This window comes from Triticum aestivum, chromosome 6A (assembly GCF_018294505.1).
Source record: "Triticum aestivum cultivar Chinese Spring chromosome 6A, IWGSC CS RefSeq v2.1, whole genome shotgun sequence".
Taxonomy (NCBI): domain Eukaryota; kingdom Viridiplantae; phylum Streptophyta; class Magnoliopsida; order Poales; family Poaceae; genus Triticum; species Triticum aestivum.
Window position 1 is genome coordinate 6007199 of NC_057809.1, and position 11018 is coordinate 6018216.

At 45.9% G+C, this 11018-nt stretch overlaps 1 long non-coding RNA gene and 1 pseudogene across 1 annotated transcript; one reads left to right on the forward strand and one right to left on the reverse strand.

The window, feature by feature from the left end:
- The first annotated feature begins 1551 nt into the window (after window positions 1-1551).
- On the forward strand, window positions 1552-3656 carry LOC123131597 (uncharacterized). The gene is made up of 2 exons (XR_006464201.1): window positions 1552-1729; window positions 1823-3656. It is a non-coding gene; the product is annotated as an uncharacterized lncRNA (long non-coding RNA).
- On the reverse strand, window positions 2252-7822 carry LOC123131596 (disease resistance protein Pik-2-like; annotated as a pseudogene).
- Between the last annotated feature and the right edge of the window lie 3196 nt (window positions 7823-11018).

Consider the following 11018-nt stretch of genomic DNA (forward strand, 5'->3'; position numbering starts at 1 on the left):
GGGCCAGCTTTTAGGGTTTTTTTTCCTCTGTATGACTTGCTTACCATATTTCCATTTTTTTGTAGAAGATTTCCTTGGTTTTCTCTAATTTCCTTCTACTTTTTCCTTTTTTGTTTTTATTTTTCTACGGTTTTATTAAATTTTCCTTGCTTTTTCTCGGTTTTCACCGGTTTCCTTCATGTTTTTCCTTTATTATTTCTATTTTTGGTTTTATTTTGTCAACACATTTATACATTTTGCATACACATTATACATTTTTTGTACACATCAGAAACATTTTTATACACATTTATTTTTAAAATACATGGTTAAATAATATTAAGATGTACCATATATTTTCTTGAAATGTACTAAACATGTCATTTGAAATATACTAGCATTTGTTTACAATGTATTAACACTATTAAAAAATTACTAAAAAATGCTATGTATATATTTTCGAAATACATGAATAGTTTTTAAGTGTTATGACCATTTTTTTAATGCTATCAATATTTTTGTAAAATTACACTAATAAAACATATTCACTTTGCTAACATTTACCAAAATCGTAGTAAACACTTTTGATAATTTTAAGTACATTATTTTTATGGAATATATGTACTTAATATTAGGAAAAAATAAACTAACAATAATAACGATGAAAAAAACTAAATACACGAACTACTAGTTATAGACGACCAAATCTATGTAAAATCAGAGCTATGTTACAAGCTGCCTTGAGGCGATGCCTTTTTCTGTCTTGCTAGAAGCGAGACATAGACTCACTCTTGTGAGCATCCAATAAGATCCGTCAAGATATAGCATTAGTGCCAATTTGTACCTGGTGCCCTCTGCCATGTGTGTGAAAGAGTGATACTAACATCATTACTCCAATCCAATTACAGCTTATTTATTGAAGTCTTGAGGGTACCTTTTCTAGTAGAGATTGATATCTTGGAGAATGTGTTTCGAATATATCTCATTGTAACTCATAGTCATATGAGTTACTTTGTATTTTCTTGGATCCTAAATCCAAATCAGTGTGCCTGTAATTGTTATAAGTATGAATAAATTTACATGTGTTTCTCAGGAAAAAGAAACTTCACCGGTGTGGTAACGACCCACCGGGCGAAAGAGAGGAGCCGCACCGGCGACCTCAAGCGCCCGTCCCTGGTGCCAACCGCCTATGCTTCCTCGTCTCCCTCTCATGGCCACGTATATTGAAAAATGTTCAACATGCATTTGAAAAAAAAATTGAATACATATCTAAAAATGCTCAACATGTATTTAAATAAAGCCAACACGTATTTAAAATAACAAATTGCAAAAAAGTAGAATGAATAGAATAAACCCTAAAGAAGACGGATGAACACCAATAGAGAAATAACACAAAAGGAAAAATCCAAGAAAAGTTGGGCGAAACAAAACGAACTAGATGAAAGGTCCTAAATCAGTACAAGTAGTAGGACCTTGCAAAACCCGTTTTATTGGGCCGTGGGCCGAGCCGAGCGCAATGGGGGAGAGGGTGCTACATTTATTATAAGCGAGATATGGTCTGCCACATGTTCTGGGTTTTGTAGGCTGGAATGTGATAGCCCTTGTTGTCCGGCGGCAAGGCGGCTCACCTCAACACACTTCACCCAGAGGCAAGCAACTCCCCACCGAGCGGAAGAAGTCCCCGGAGACCTCAAGCGCCCGTCCCCGGCGGCGGCCGCCGACGCTTCCTCGTCGCCGTCTACCGACCGAGGTCAGCCTTTCTCCTTCCCCTATTTCTTCTCTTCTCTGTCCACGAACCCCTGGCTAGCCAGATTGATTGATTGATTAGTTTCCTCTCCCTCAGCCCTACCTAATCTTTACCTGTGGCGGCAGCGGTTGCTCAGATGAGTAGACTCAGATAGACTGCCGAGGAGATTCCCCACAGATAAGATAAGACCATCCCTTTCCATTCCCACCTAATCTTTTATTTCATTCCATTTCGTCCTGCTATAGCTACAGGGGAATGCGATGTGCTCAACTACTGATGTTGTGAACCCTCCGTCAGTTGCCTGGTTTGGTAAAGCTGTGGATCTATTCATTGGGCGATTTCAACAATAATGGAAGTATGGAATATGAATATGAAGTTACAAACACATTTTAACCTGTAGTGCTGTAGCTTAATTTCCCGTGAAGTTCTAGCTATTTGGACCAAAAGAGAACATTTTGCCTGACCAAATTCAGCATTTTTGCACCAGTTACTTGCCTTGTTTGTCCATTTGATACTCATGCACACTTAATTCAGACGGACACGCTTGTAGATTTACAATAACAAGCACAAAACACAGTATGCTACAGCCCAGACTTTGTTTTTCTCATTGTCGTCTCTAGGCTTGCGCGAACAAGTAGCTTCGTCGTGCTACCTATTCTGCGCCGGCACCAGCCTGCCTGTAGGTGCTATTGCTGAGGCTGAGTAAAAACGAGGGATTCAGAGTCCCGGGTGTTGCCGTTCGCTGCGAGCGAGGTAAATAACAAAAAGGACCTGCACACAGATGTGCCCTCCTTGGAAATACCCTGGGATATCACTTGGCCAGAATTGCCGGGGAACAAGATGGACTTCGGTTATTTCTGTTGCTGGCGGCTGCAACTTGTGTCATCAGTCATCACCTCACTCATCACTGCCACCTGCAGAAATCAACAGATAAGAAGTCTCTTTTAGCAAACACATCTACATATAGATAAATACTTGTGACCAGCTAGAGCTGTACAATTCACATGGACGAGCAATGTAAATTAAGTGCAAGCATGCATCACGGTGTCTAATCAGGCGAAAATGCTCAGAAATCAATGAGGACACTGTTAAATCCTTTGAATCGGAGTAGGCTAAATCAATCCGGTAGCCCTACCTTCTCCTTGGGTTGAAGAGCTCGAGCCGGTGCCGGCCATGGCAAAGTAGTGGCCGGTGATGGCAAAGAGATGGTGGCGGTGGTGTGCTTCCCGTGAGCACCGCACTAACCCTAGATCGGTAGGGGATACCGGTGGGGTTTGTGGCAGCAGTTAACCTCGTCACTCATGCCGCGGCCCCCACCTCTGTTTATATAGCGCGGGTCACAGGGGCCCACCAACCAGAAGAGGGTTGGGCGCCCCCGATCAGGGCGCGGATCTAAGGGCCCGGTGGGCCGTTGGGCCCACACAGAGGAGATCAACCTAACAGACACAAGACAAGTCGACATTTGGGCTTCAGGCCATGGACCATACCATGTACACACGATTATGTACATAAATCATTGAACATGAAACATTAGGAAAAATCTGGAGATGTTATAGGTTAGATAATGATTGAAAGGAACGATTCAAGAAGGCTCAAATGGTCTGTGTAACAACCAACTGAAAGGAGTTTGCTTTGATACTCACTTTATTTGCAGCTGCATCCCAGGCGACAATCCTGTTTGGCTCCACTTGGATGTCTTTTCCTTCTTTGCGAATATCACATTTGTTCATTTCTACTATATATAAAATGGGAGTCAACACCACACTTTAACCTATAAGAACACATGGTTGGTCCCTCCTCCTTTTTCCGGGCTTGGGACCGGCTATGCAATTGTAAGTGTTACCTTAAAATGGCATAGGCGGAGTTCCACCCCCCATCCCCAACCCACACAAACACACACAAACAAAAGAGAAAATGATAAAACCAAAAATGAAAGCTAACTCCACCAGCCTCATCCTCGACCCCAGAAGGAGAAATAAAGTAAAGTTAAACACACATTTTTTAAAGTTTTTGTTGTTTATTAAAGAACTAAGAAAAATGTAATACATCGTACCATTTTTTTGGAGTTTTTTTCCTGCCGAGTTTTTTTGGGGTTTTGAAATGGCTCATGCATTGATTCAAGGGACAAACCACTAATGCTACAATGCAAGAAAATAACTTTTTTTGAAAGAACTTATCTAATGCTGAAAATAAATGACCATTTTTATAGCCTTGTTTTATAGACGAATTAAACTCAACAGTACTTCCATTCAATTGGCAACAAGATTGTAGAAGGCATCATGGTACCACCAGCCTGTAAATAGCAGGCCCTGAAAAATAAAACATAATGGTTTAATGAATATCTAGGCAAGATATATGCATCGTTATGAAAGCTCCAGAGGATTAAAAACAATTTGACATTAACAGTTTCATTTTGTTAAATGTAACAAGAATAAATGAAGTGGCATTCTCGTCCTGTAAAAACATACTGGAATGTTTTTTTTTTAACAGGGCTGGAATGTCGCTGTGTTCGTGCTTGTGGATCGAAATTGAAAAGATAGACAGAGGTGTATACATATGTATAGTTAAACATGGTGGCAAGCATGATCAAGGAACCTTTAGGTGCACTTGCCTTGTGGACGTCAATACTATATTTCATTAATATCAATGAAGTTTGGATGTGCTTCTTTGGCTTGTTTGACTTGATCTGGTACCCTGACACCATCACTGAACACCATTTCCTTCAACTTGGGAAGGTAGTTGATTCCCGAGAGAGACTCTATCCTGTCAACGAGCCAAACGATCTTTTCAAGCTTAGGAGCTTCCCCAGGTTCGAAGTTGATGTCGGTGACTCCGCCCCTCTCAACAGCAAGACACTTGAGGGTTTGGAACCCATTGGTCTGGATTATAAGCTTGCCACTGGTGTGTAAATTAACATGCTGTAGCCTGAGGCTGCGTAGGTTGGGCAAACCTGCTAGTGAGTCCATATCATCCTGGTCCAGCAAGGTGTTATGAAGAGTTATCTCGGCAAGTATGCGGCAGCCTCTGGTAAATAATGGGTAAAGACGCCCATAGATTGTGTCTCCACTGATGCTCAGCCTTTCAAGAAGCCTGGGTGTGTTCTTACAGTGTACACTGATAGCATCAGCTGCAGGTACATCAGAAGGAGTAGCAGCCTGGTTGTCAGACAGAGGCTTGATCTCGATGGCCAGAGACCTAAGGCACTCATTCAGATCGCTGATCCCTTGGAGTAAGTTCTCAAGTTGAGCTTTCGTATTATAAATGGCCACACCAATTACCCTCAGCTGCCATAGCTGGCCAATCTCTCTCAGCTCTGTAGCATGATGTTTTGAAGCCTGTACATGGGACATCACTTCCAGGTCGGTCATTTTTCCAACTTTGTGAGGCATCTGGACAGTGGAAAGTATGCTAGCATCACCGCCAGTACCAGTGTTGGTGGAACCAGCTAGTAGACGCTTCAGCTTCAGTAGCATGACGTCTTTTATGGCGTAGACATTCATTGGAGTCTGCCGGATGTCCAACACCTCCAGCTGCTGGAGCCTATTGATCTCCTTAGGAAGCTGAGTAACATCTGTGTTCCTTAGGCTGAGGTACTTGAGCAGTATTAACGAGGTGCACACGTTCCTGAGCCATCGTTGGTTATCTCTCAGGGATGCACAGCCTTCCAGATCCAGGACCTTGATGAGCTTCAACTGAGATGATGCACGGGATGGGTGCTTCAAAAAGTCGAGAATGCTATCCGAGGGACGGAGCCAGATGTTGCTGAGAATCAGAAGTGGCGAGCCAGGTGCCGAGACAGGCGTGTGTCCAGAATGTGTTCTTTCCTGGCCATCTTGGTGATGAAGTTGTACACTTGTTGATGCACTGTAACGCTCTTGACCTTCCCTGCAGCATCAACGTCACTAGGATAGACAAGCCACAAGTTGGCAAGTACCTCAAAACAATGCTCGGCCTCCCTTACTGAACTGAGCCAGTCTTGTCTAGTTATCAGTCCTTCTGCAACCCACCGGCCAATTATCCTTGTCCGGTTTATCTTTTCGCCTTTATGGAAGATGGCTAGATACAGCAAGCAAGTCTTGTATTCCCTGGGCAGATCATTGTAGGAGAACTTGATCATCTTGTAGCCATTAGTCTCGACCGTTCCTTCGAATACGAGGGTGTTGCTCAACTTGTCCAGTTCTTCTCTGCTCCTCATTGGATTGGCAAACAGAGCATGGATGAACATCTTTATGCAGAACTCATCCACCCTACATTTCTCCAAGATCTCATGGAAGATCTCGGCGCTATACCTCTCGTCGTCATTCACAAGCCGATTTGTAAGTTGGAGCGCTGTTTCGCGGTAGTATTCAATAGAAGAGTACACGATGGGTTCTGTCCAATAGCAAAACTCGTTGGCCCTCTGCATGTATTTTGTGGTAACTACCACTGCCATTGAACTGCAGCCCAAATCTCCCAAGGCCTTTGCAGTCTCGTCCCATTTGTAGCCAGAGGCATTGTGGAGAACAACCAATGTCCTTTTACCCTGCAGATGTTTTTTAACCCTTCCTGCTGTTTCTTGAATCAGCAGATGCTCTTTGATCCTCTCCAGAACTTCTTCAATCGTCTCCATGCAGTCCTCACCTGACAATGGCAGCAACAACTGGTCTTTGCCTGATTCTTCCACTGATTTATCTTGCTGCTCAAGTGACACTGGTAGCAGCTCCACTTGAATCTTCAGCGTGATGACTTGGATATTCTTCACGATGTGATCCTCACCCAGTTTATTTGCGGCTTCATTCGCTGGCGGGGTGGCCTGGTTGGGAAGCAGCTCCCGCAGGATGGCTACAAATTGGGGATGCTCGACACTAATCCTGCGGGAGATGGCCTTTTCACCTGCTGAATCAATAAGGAGATACTTCGTCATCTTCTCTACTGTCTCGGCAAGGATCATTTCCTGGGTTTTATTTTGATCCTCACCGGCTGTGGTGTCCTGGAGCAGCACCCGCAAGATGCTGCAGAGTACTCCTAAGGGTTCAACTCGGCAACCTTTATTACCAGCTTTCTCTAGGTGATCTTTGATCTTCTCCTTGATCTTCTGAATCTTCTCATCGATTTCTTCCTCACCAAATTCATCCCCCGAGTCGTTGGCCTTCTCACCCACCTTCTTCAGGATTTTGCCAAGAAGATCCCAGGGTTCTTGCAGCTGCAGCTGATAGTCAGGCATGTCCCGTAAAGAGACTATGTGGTCGAACTTTTCCGTAACAGAATCGTGTCCCAACGCTTTATCTATAATGTGGCTTCCATCCTCTTCATCTGGTGCTGCAATGGCGATGGCTTGGTATGGACCTTCTTTATGTTGGTGCTCGAGCCACAGCATTAGCTTTTCAGTGCATTTCTCAAAAATTCGAGGCTCGGAAAAGGCGAGCTCCCTTCGTGGATCATCAGTTATCGCCTGGTAGTAGTCTTCTTCAAAGTCATTGTCTCCTTCAGCGACAACTCCCCCAGCAGCTTGGAATGACGACGAAGATACCACCTCCGTCAGCAGCTTGTCGCAGTCCAGCTTTGTTGGAACCTCGACGCCATACCTAAGCCGCCGCTCACCAACGTCACGCGCCCGGGCTTTGAGGTCGCTCAGCTGGGTCGCTGCGAGGTGCTGAGCGACCGTCTTCTTCACGAACCAAGGCACCCACCACACATAACCCAGCAGGATTCCTCTGGCGTGGTACACAGCCGGATCACCGCGGAGTAGGTAGATGTCGATGCAGTTGTTGCAGTCGTGCGCGAGGTCGCGGACCTGCTTCATCCATGTGCGGACCTGCTCGTCGTGCTCCCCGCTGCGGGGCGTCTTCCTGGCGAGGTGCAGGAGGAAGCTGTTCATGCTCTCCATCTCCTCTTTGATGAACTGCAGATCACCACCAACAACGCCGAGCAGCTTAGCCTCGTCGCGGATGACGCCCAACAGCGAGCGGACAGCACCCCCGGCAAGCTCAGCCATTTCTGGCACTAGATCGGAGAGTCTCCGTTGTTGTGGTGGTACCTAGCTAGGCGCTGGTTTAATTTGGCGTGCTAATGCCTGCGTGTGTGTGTGTGTGGGTGGATTGTTTGGGTACCGTGCCTTGCACGATGTGGTGGACAAATAGTGGAGTGGCTGTCTATATTTAGTCCTGCTTTTCTAGAGCAACTAGCAACGTGGCCTGCCCAAATGTGTGGATAATGTCTGTGTGGTAGGTATAATGTTTCCTAGTAAATAGTTTCTCATTGTAAGCATATAATTAGCAGTAAAAGTATATCCATTGTGAGGAGTCATATAACAGCACAAAGAAGCATATATGATGGGTAATGTTTTCTTTTCCCAAACCATGCATGAGGACTGCATGTAAATATGTACTCCCTCTGTTTCTAAATATAAGTCCTTGATTTCAATACGGACTACATACCGAGTATACAGGCATATTTTAAAATGTAGATCCACTCTTTTGCTCCGTATATAGTCTATAATGAAATTTTTAAAAATACTTACATTTTGGAACGGAGGGGATAGAAAGATAGCCTACAACCGGACTTGGCAAATTCAGCCCCTCAAACGCCCGTGGTCACGTCTCAAATTAGCAACTCTGCATCTACCTCTCTCATATTTCATCCCCTAGATCCATACAAAACATGCAAAGAAATCCTACGTACTTCATACTACTCACTACCCTAGCTATTCTTCGTCGTCGGATATGTCCACAACGACGGTGCCGGGCGCCGTTTGAACGGGCGGGTAGGAGGCCTCCGGCTCATCCTCCTTCTGCTCGACCTCATCCATGTAGGCGAGCATCTCCGCCTCCTCCGAGGCCTCCTGTGACGGCGTCTGGCCTCCGCAGCCGACTTCGACCGGAGGGAATCGAGGATGGCCTGCTGCTCCGCCTACAGATCCGCGTCGCCAGCGTCCCCCACACCCTCCTCCTCCGGCTCATCCTCCTCCTCGACCTCCTCCTCATCGTCCTCCTCGTCCTCCTCATCCTCGTCCTCCTCCTCCTCCGGATCCACTACATCCGGAGGTAGCCCTGCGGCGATCTAGGCTTCGCGCCTAGCCTGGATCTGCTCAAGGAGCTCGAGCCGGCGCTCCAGTGTTAGAAAAGGCTCGCTCCTCACCCAGCAACGTGGGGGCATGGCTACTAGGTGGACGGGTTGAGTGGAAAGTGGCAGCGGTGGCGGACAGGAGGAGGAAAATATGGATATATGGTAGGGTTTCGGTGCCGCCGGTCTATATAAATAGCCGGGCTAAGCACGACGCGGCCCGCCGGAGCTGCGCCACGCGGCGCCACCGGTCCGACAGAGGAGACGAGCTTTGGACCGCTGGGTTTCTGGGCATTTTCGGCTGGGACCCCTTCGTCAGTTGGACATGGCGGTCGTGCCCGGGCGCCCCCATATCTGCCCCATATTTGGGCTGGATATGAGGGGTGCCAGTCAGCCCGGGCGTTTGAGGGCCATTTGAGGGGGGGCATCTGGGTCAAAAAACCGTGACCGAACAGTGACCGGACGGCCCGTCCGGGCGTATGAGGCGGGTTTGAGGCGTCCGGTTGTAGATGCTCTTAGAACCAGCAAAACCAATACAAGTTCATCAGCCAACACAGAAAAAGAAAAGAGAAAGGAATTCCATGGACCATAGGGCCAGTAAGGCAAAACAATCTCCATTAAAAGGCACTAACATCCGAACTTTATATGCAATGAACTTAGATGCAGTTGTGAAGGCACAGTACATTTATCTGTTTTCATAACATTCTGAGCCAACTTGTGAAGGGCACCGTTGCTGTGATCTCCTAGCAAGAGAAAATAAGACCGCTGGAAGCACCCTTCCTTCTTTGCTTCGTTAATTAACGCACTCTTGTAGGGACAATCACAAAGCTTGTCACAAACATACTATATGAAGAATCAAAATTCAGAAACTATTTTCAGAAAGTATTAATCCAAGATGCAGCTGGGATAGTGCTGAAATGGCGCAAGATGCATGCTATCCCAGATGAGTCTAGTATGCCTGAGATGTAATGAAATATACTCCTTGTTTAGGTCTCTTACTGTACTAGCAGGATTTTACTCTTTCCCGGATTTGCTTCGCAGATTTTCTGGATACAAAATGGGGCTGCAAAAACCTGCTGTTTAACCCTTAGTAATCGGGAACTTGGGCTGTGTTTTTGCTTGAATTATTGTCGTACCAATCTTTGCTAGTACCATGATTGTCCATCTGCAGGTCAATAGTCATATCATTCCTGTACTCGTGATTGATGTAATTATTGTTGTGAATTAATAAAGTGGCAGTGGCTTGAATTATTGTTGTGATAATGCAGCTGGCTTGATGCGACGGCCATCCAGCTGCGCTTGCGCGAGCATCAAGCCAGGAAACTCATCACGGGCAGCACGACACGTCAGACGTGATGGTTCCTTGAACAGCCTGCAGCCCTTGTGGCAAACTTGTGGCAGCACGACACGTCAGACGTGATGGTTCCTTGAACAGCCGGCAGCCCTTGTGGCAAACTTGTGGCTGAAATGATAATCTTACCTTCTTTGACGCTGCCATTCCATCTCCACGGGGACCCATCGATTTGGCCGGTCGTCATGCCATCGATTATCGTGTGGAAAACACTTGCATCTCCTCTCTGCAGATGCAGTGCAGTTCAATATTATCATCCGGGCATAAAATAATTGGATTTTCTATCTTCATGCCCCTCCTTGCTTAGTTCTCCTCAGTTTTGTTCAAATTATTTATCATTCCTTACTTTTTCCCTCCACCGCGCGGCCCACTCTCACGAATGCCCAAACGGGTGTTTGCTGTCGGGACAAATTAATTCACCATTACTTGGCGCAGTTACTGACGCATAGGACACCCCTTGCCAGCCCATTTGTTAGTAGGTGTGCGGTCCTCCATTGCCCATTGCGCACATACTTATGCGTCTCACACCCTTTGCCGGCCATCTGTCAGTGGCTGCATGGTCATAGGTGGCCCCAAGGCCCATCTGTCAGTGCCGGGCTAATTGGCCAAAAAAGGGTGGTTTATAATGCCGTGAGAGGGACTCAAACTGGAGACCGACCGCTCAACCGCATCGCATGGGCAAACTGAGCTAGTGTGTGCATGTGTTCTGTGACAGAGTTGTGCTATTATGTACTCTCTTTGTTTTTTTTAGTATGCATACAAGATTTGGTCAAAGTCAAATTTTGTTAACTTTGACTAAGTTTATAGGAAAAATTATCAAGATTCACAATATGAAGTCCACCAAAGACGTGATTGATGGCTTGATGCTATGAAAAACCCTATCAATGCGTTTGAACACGC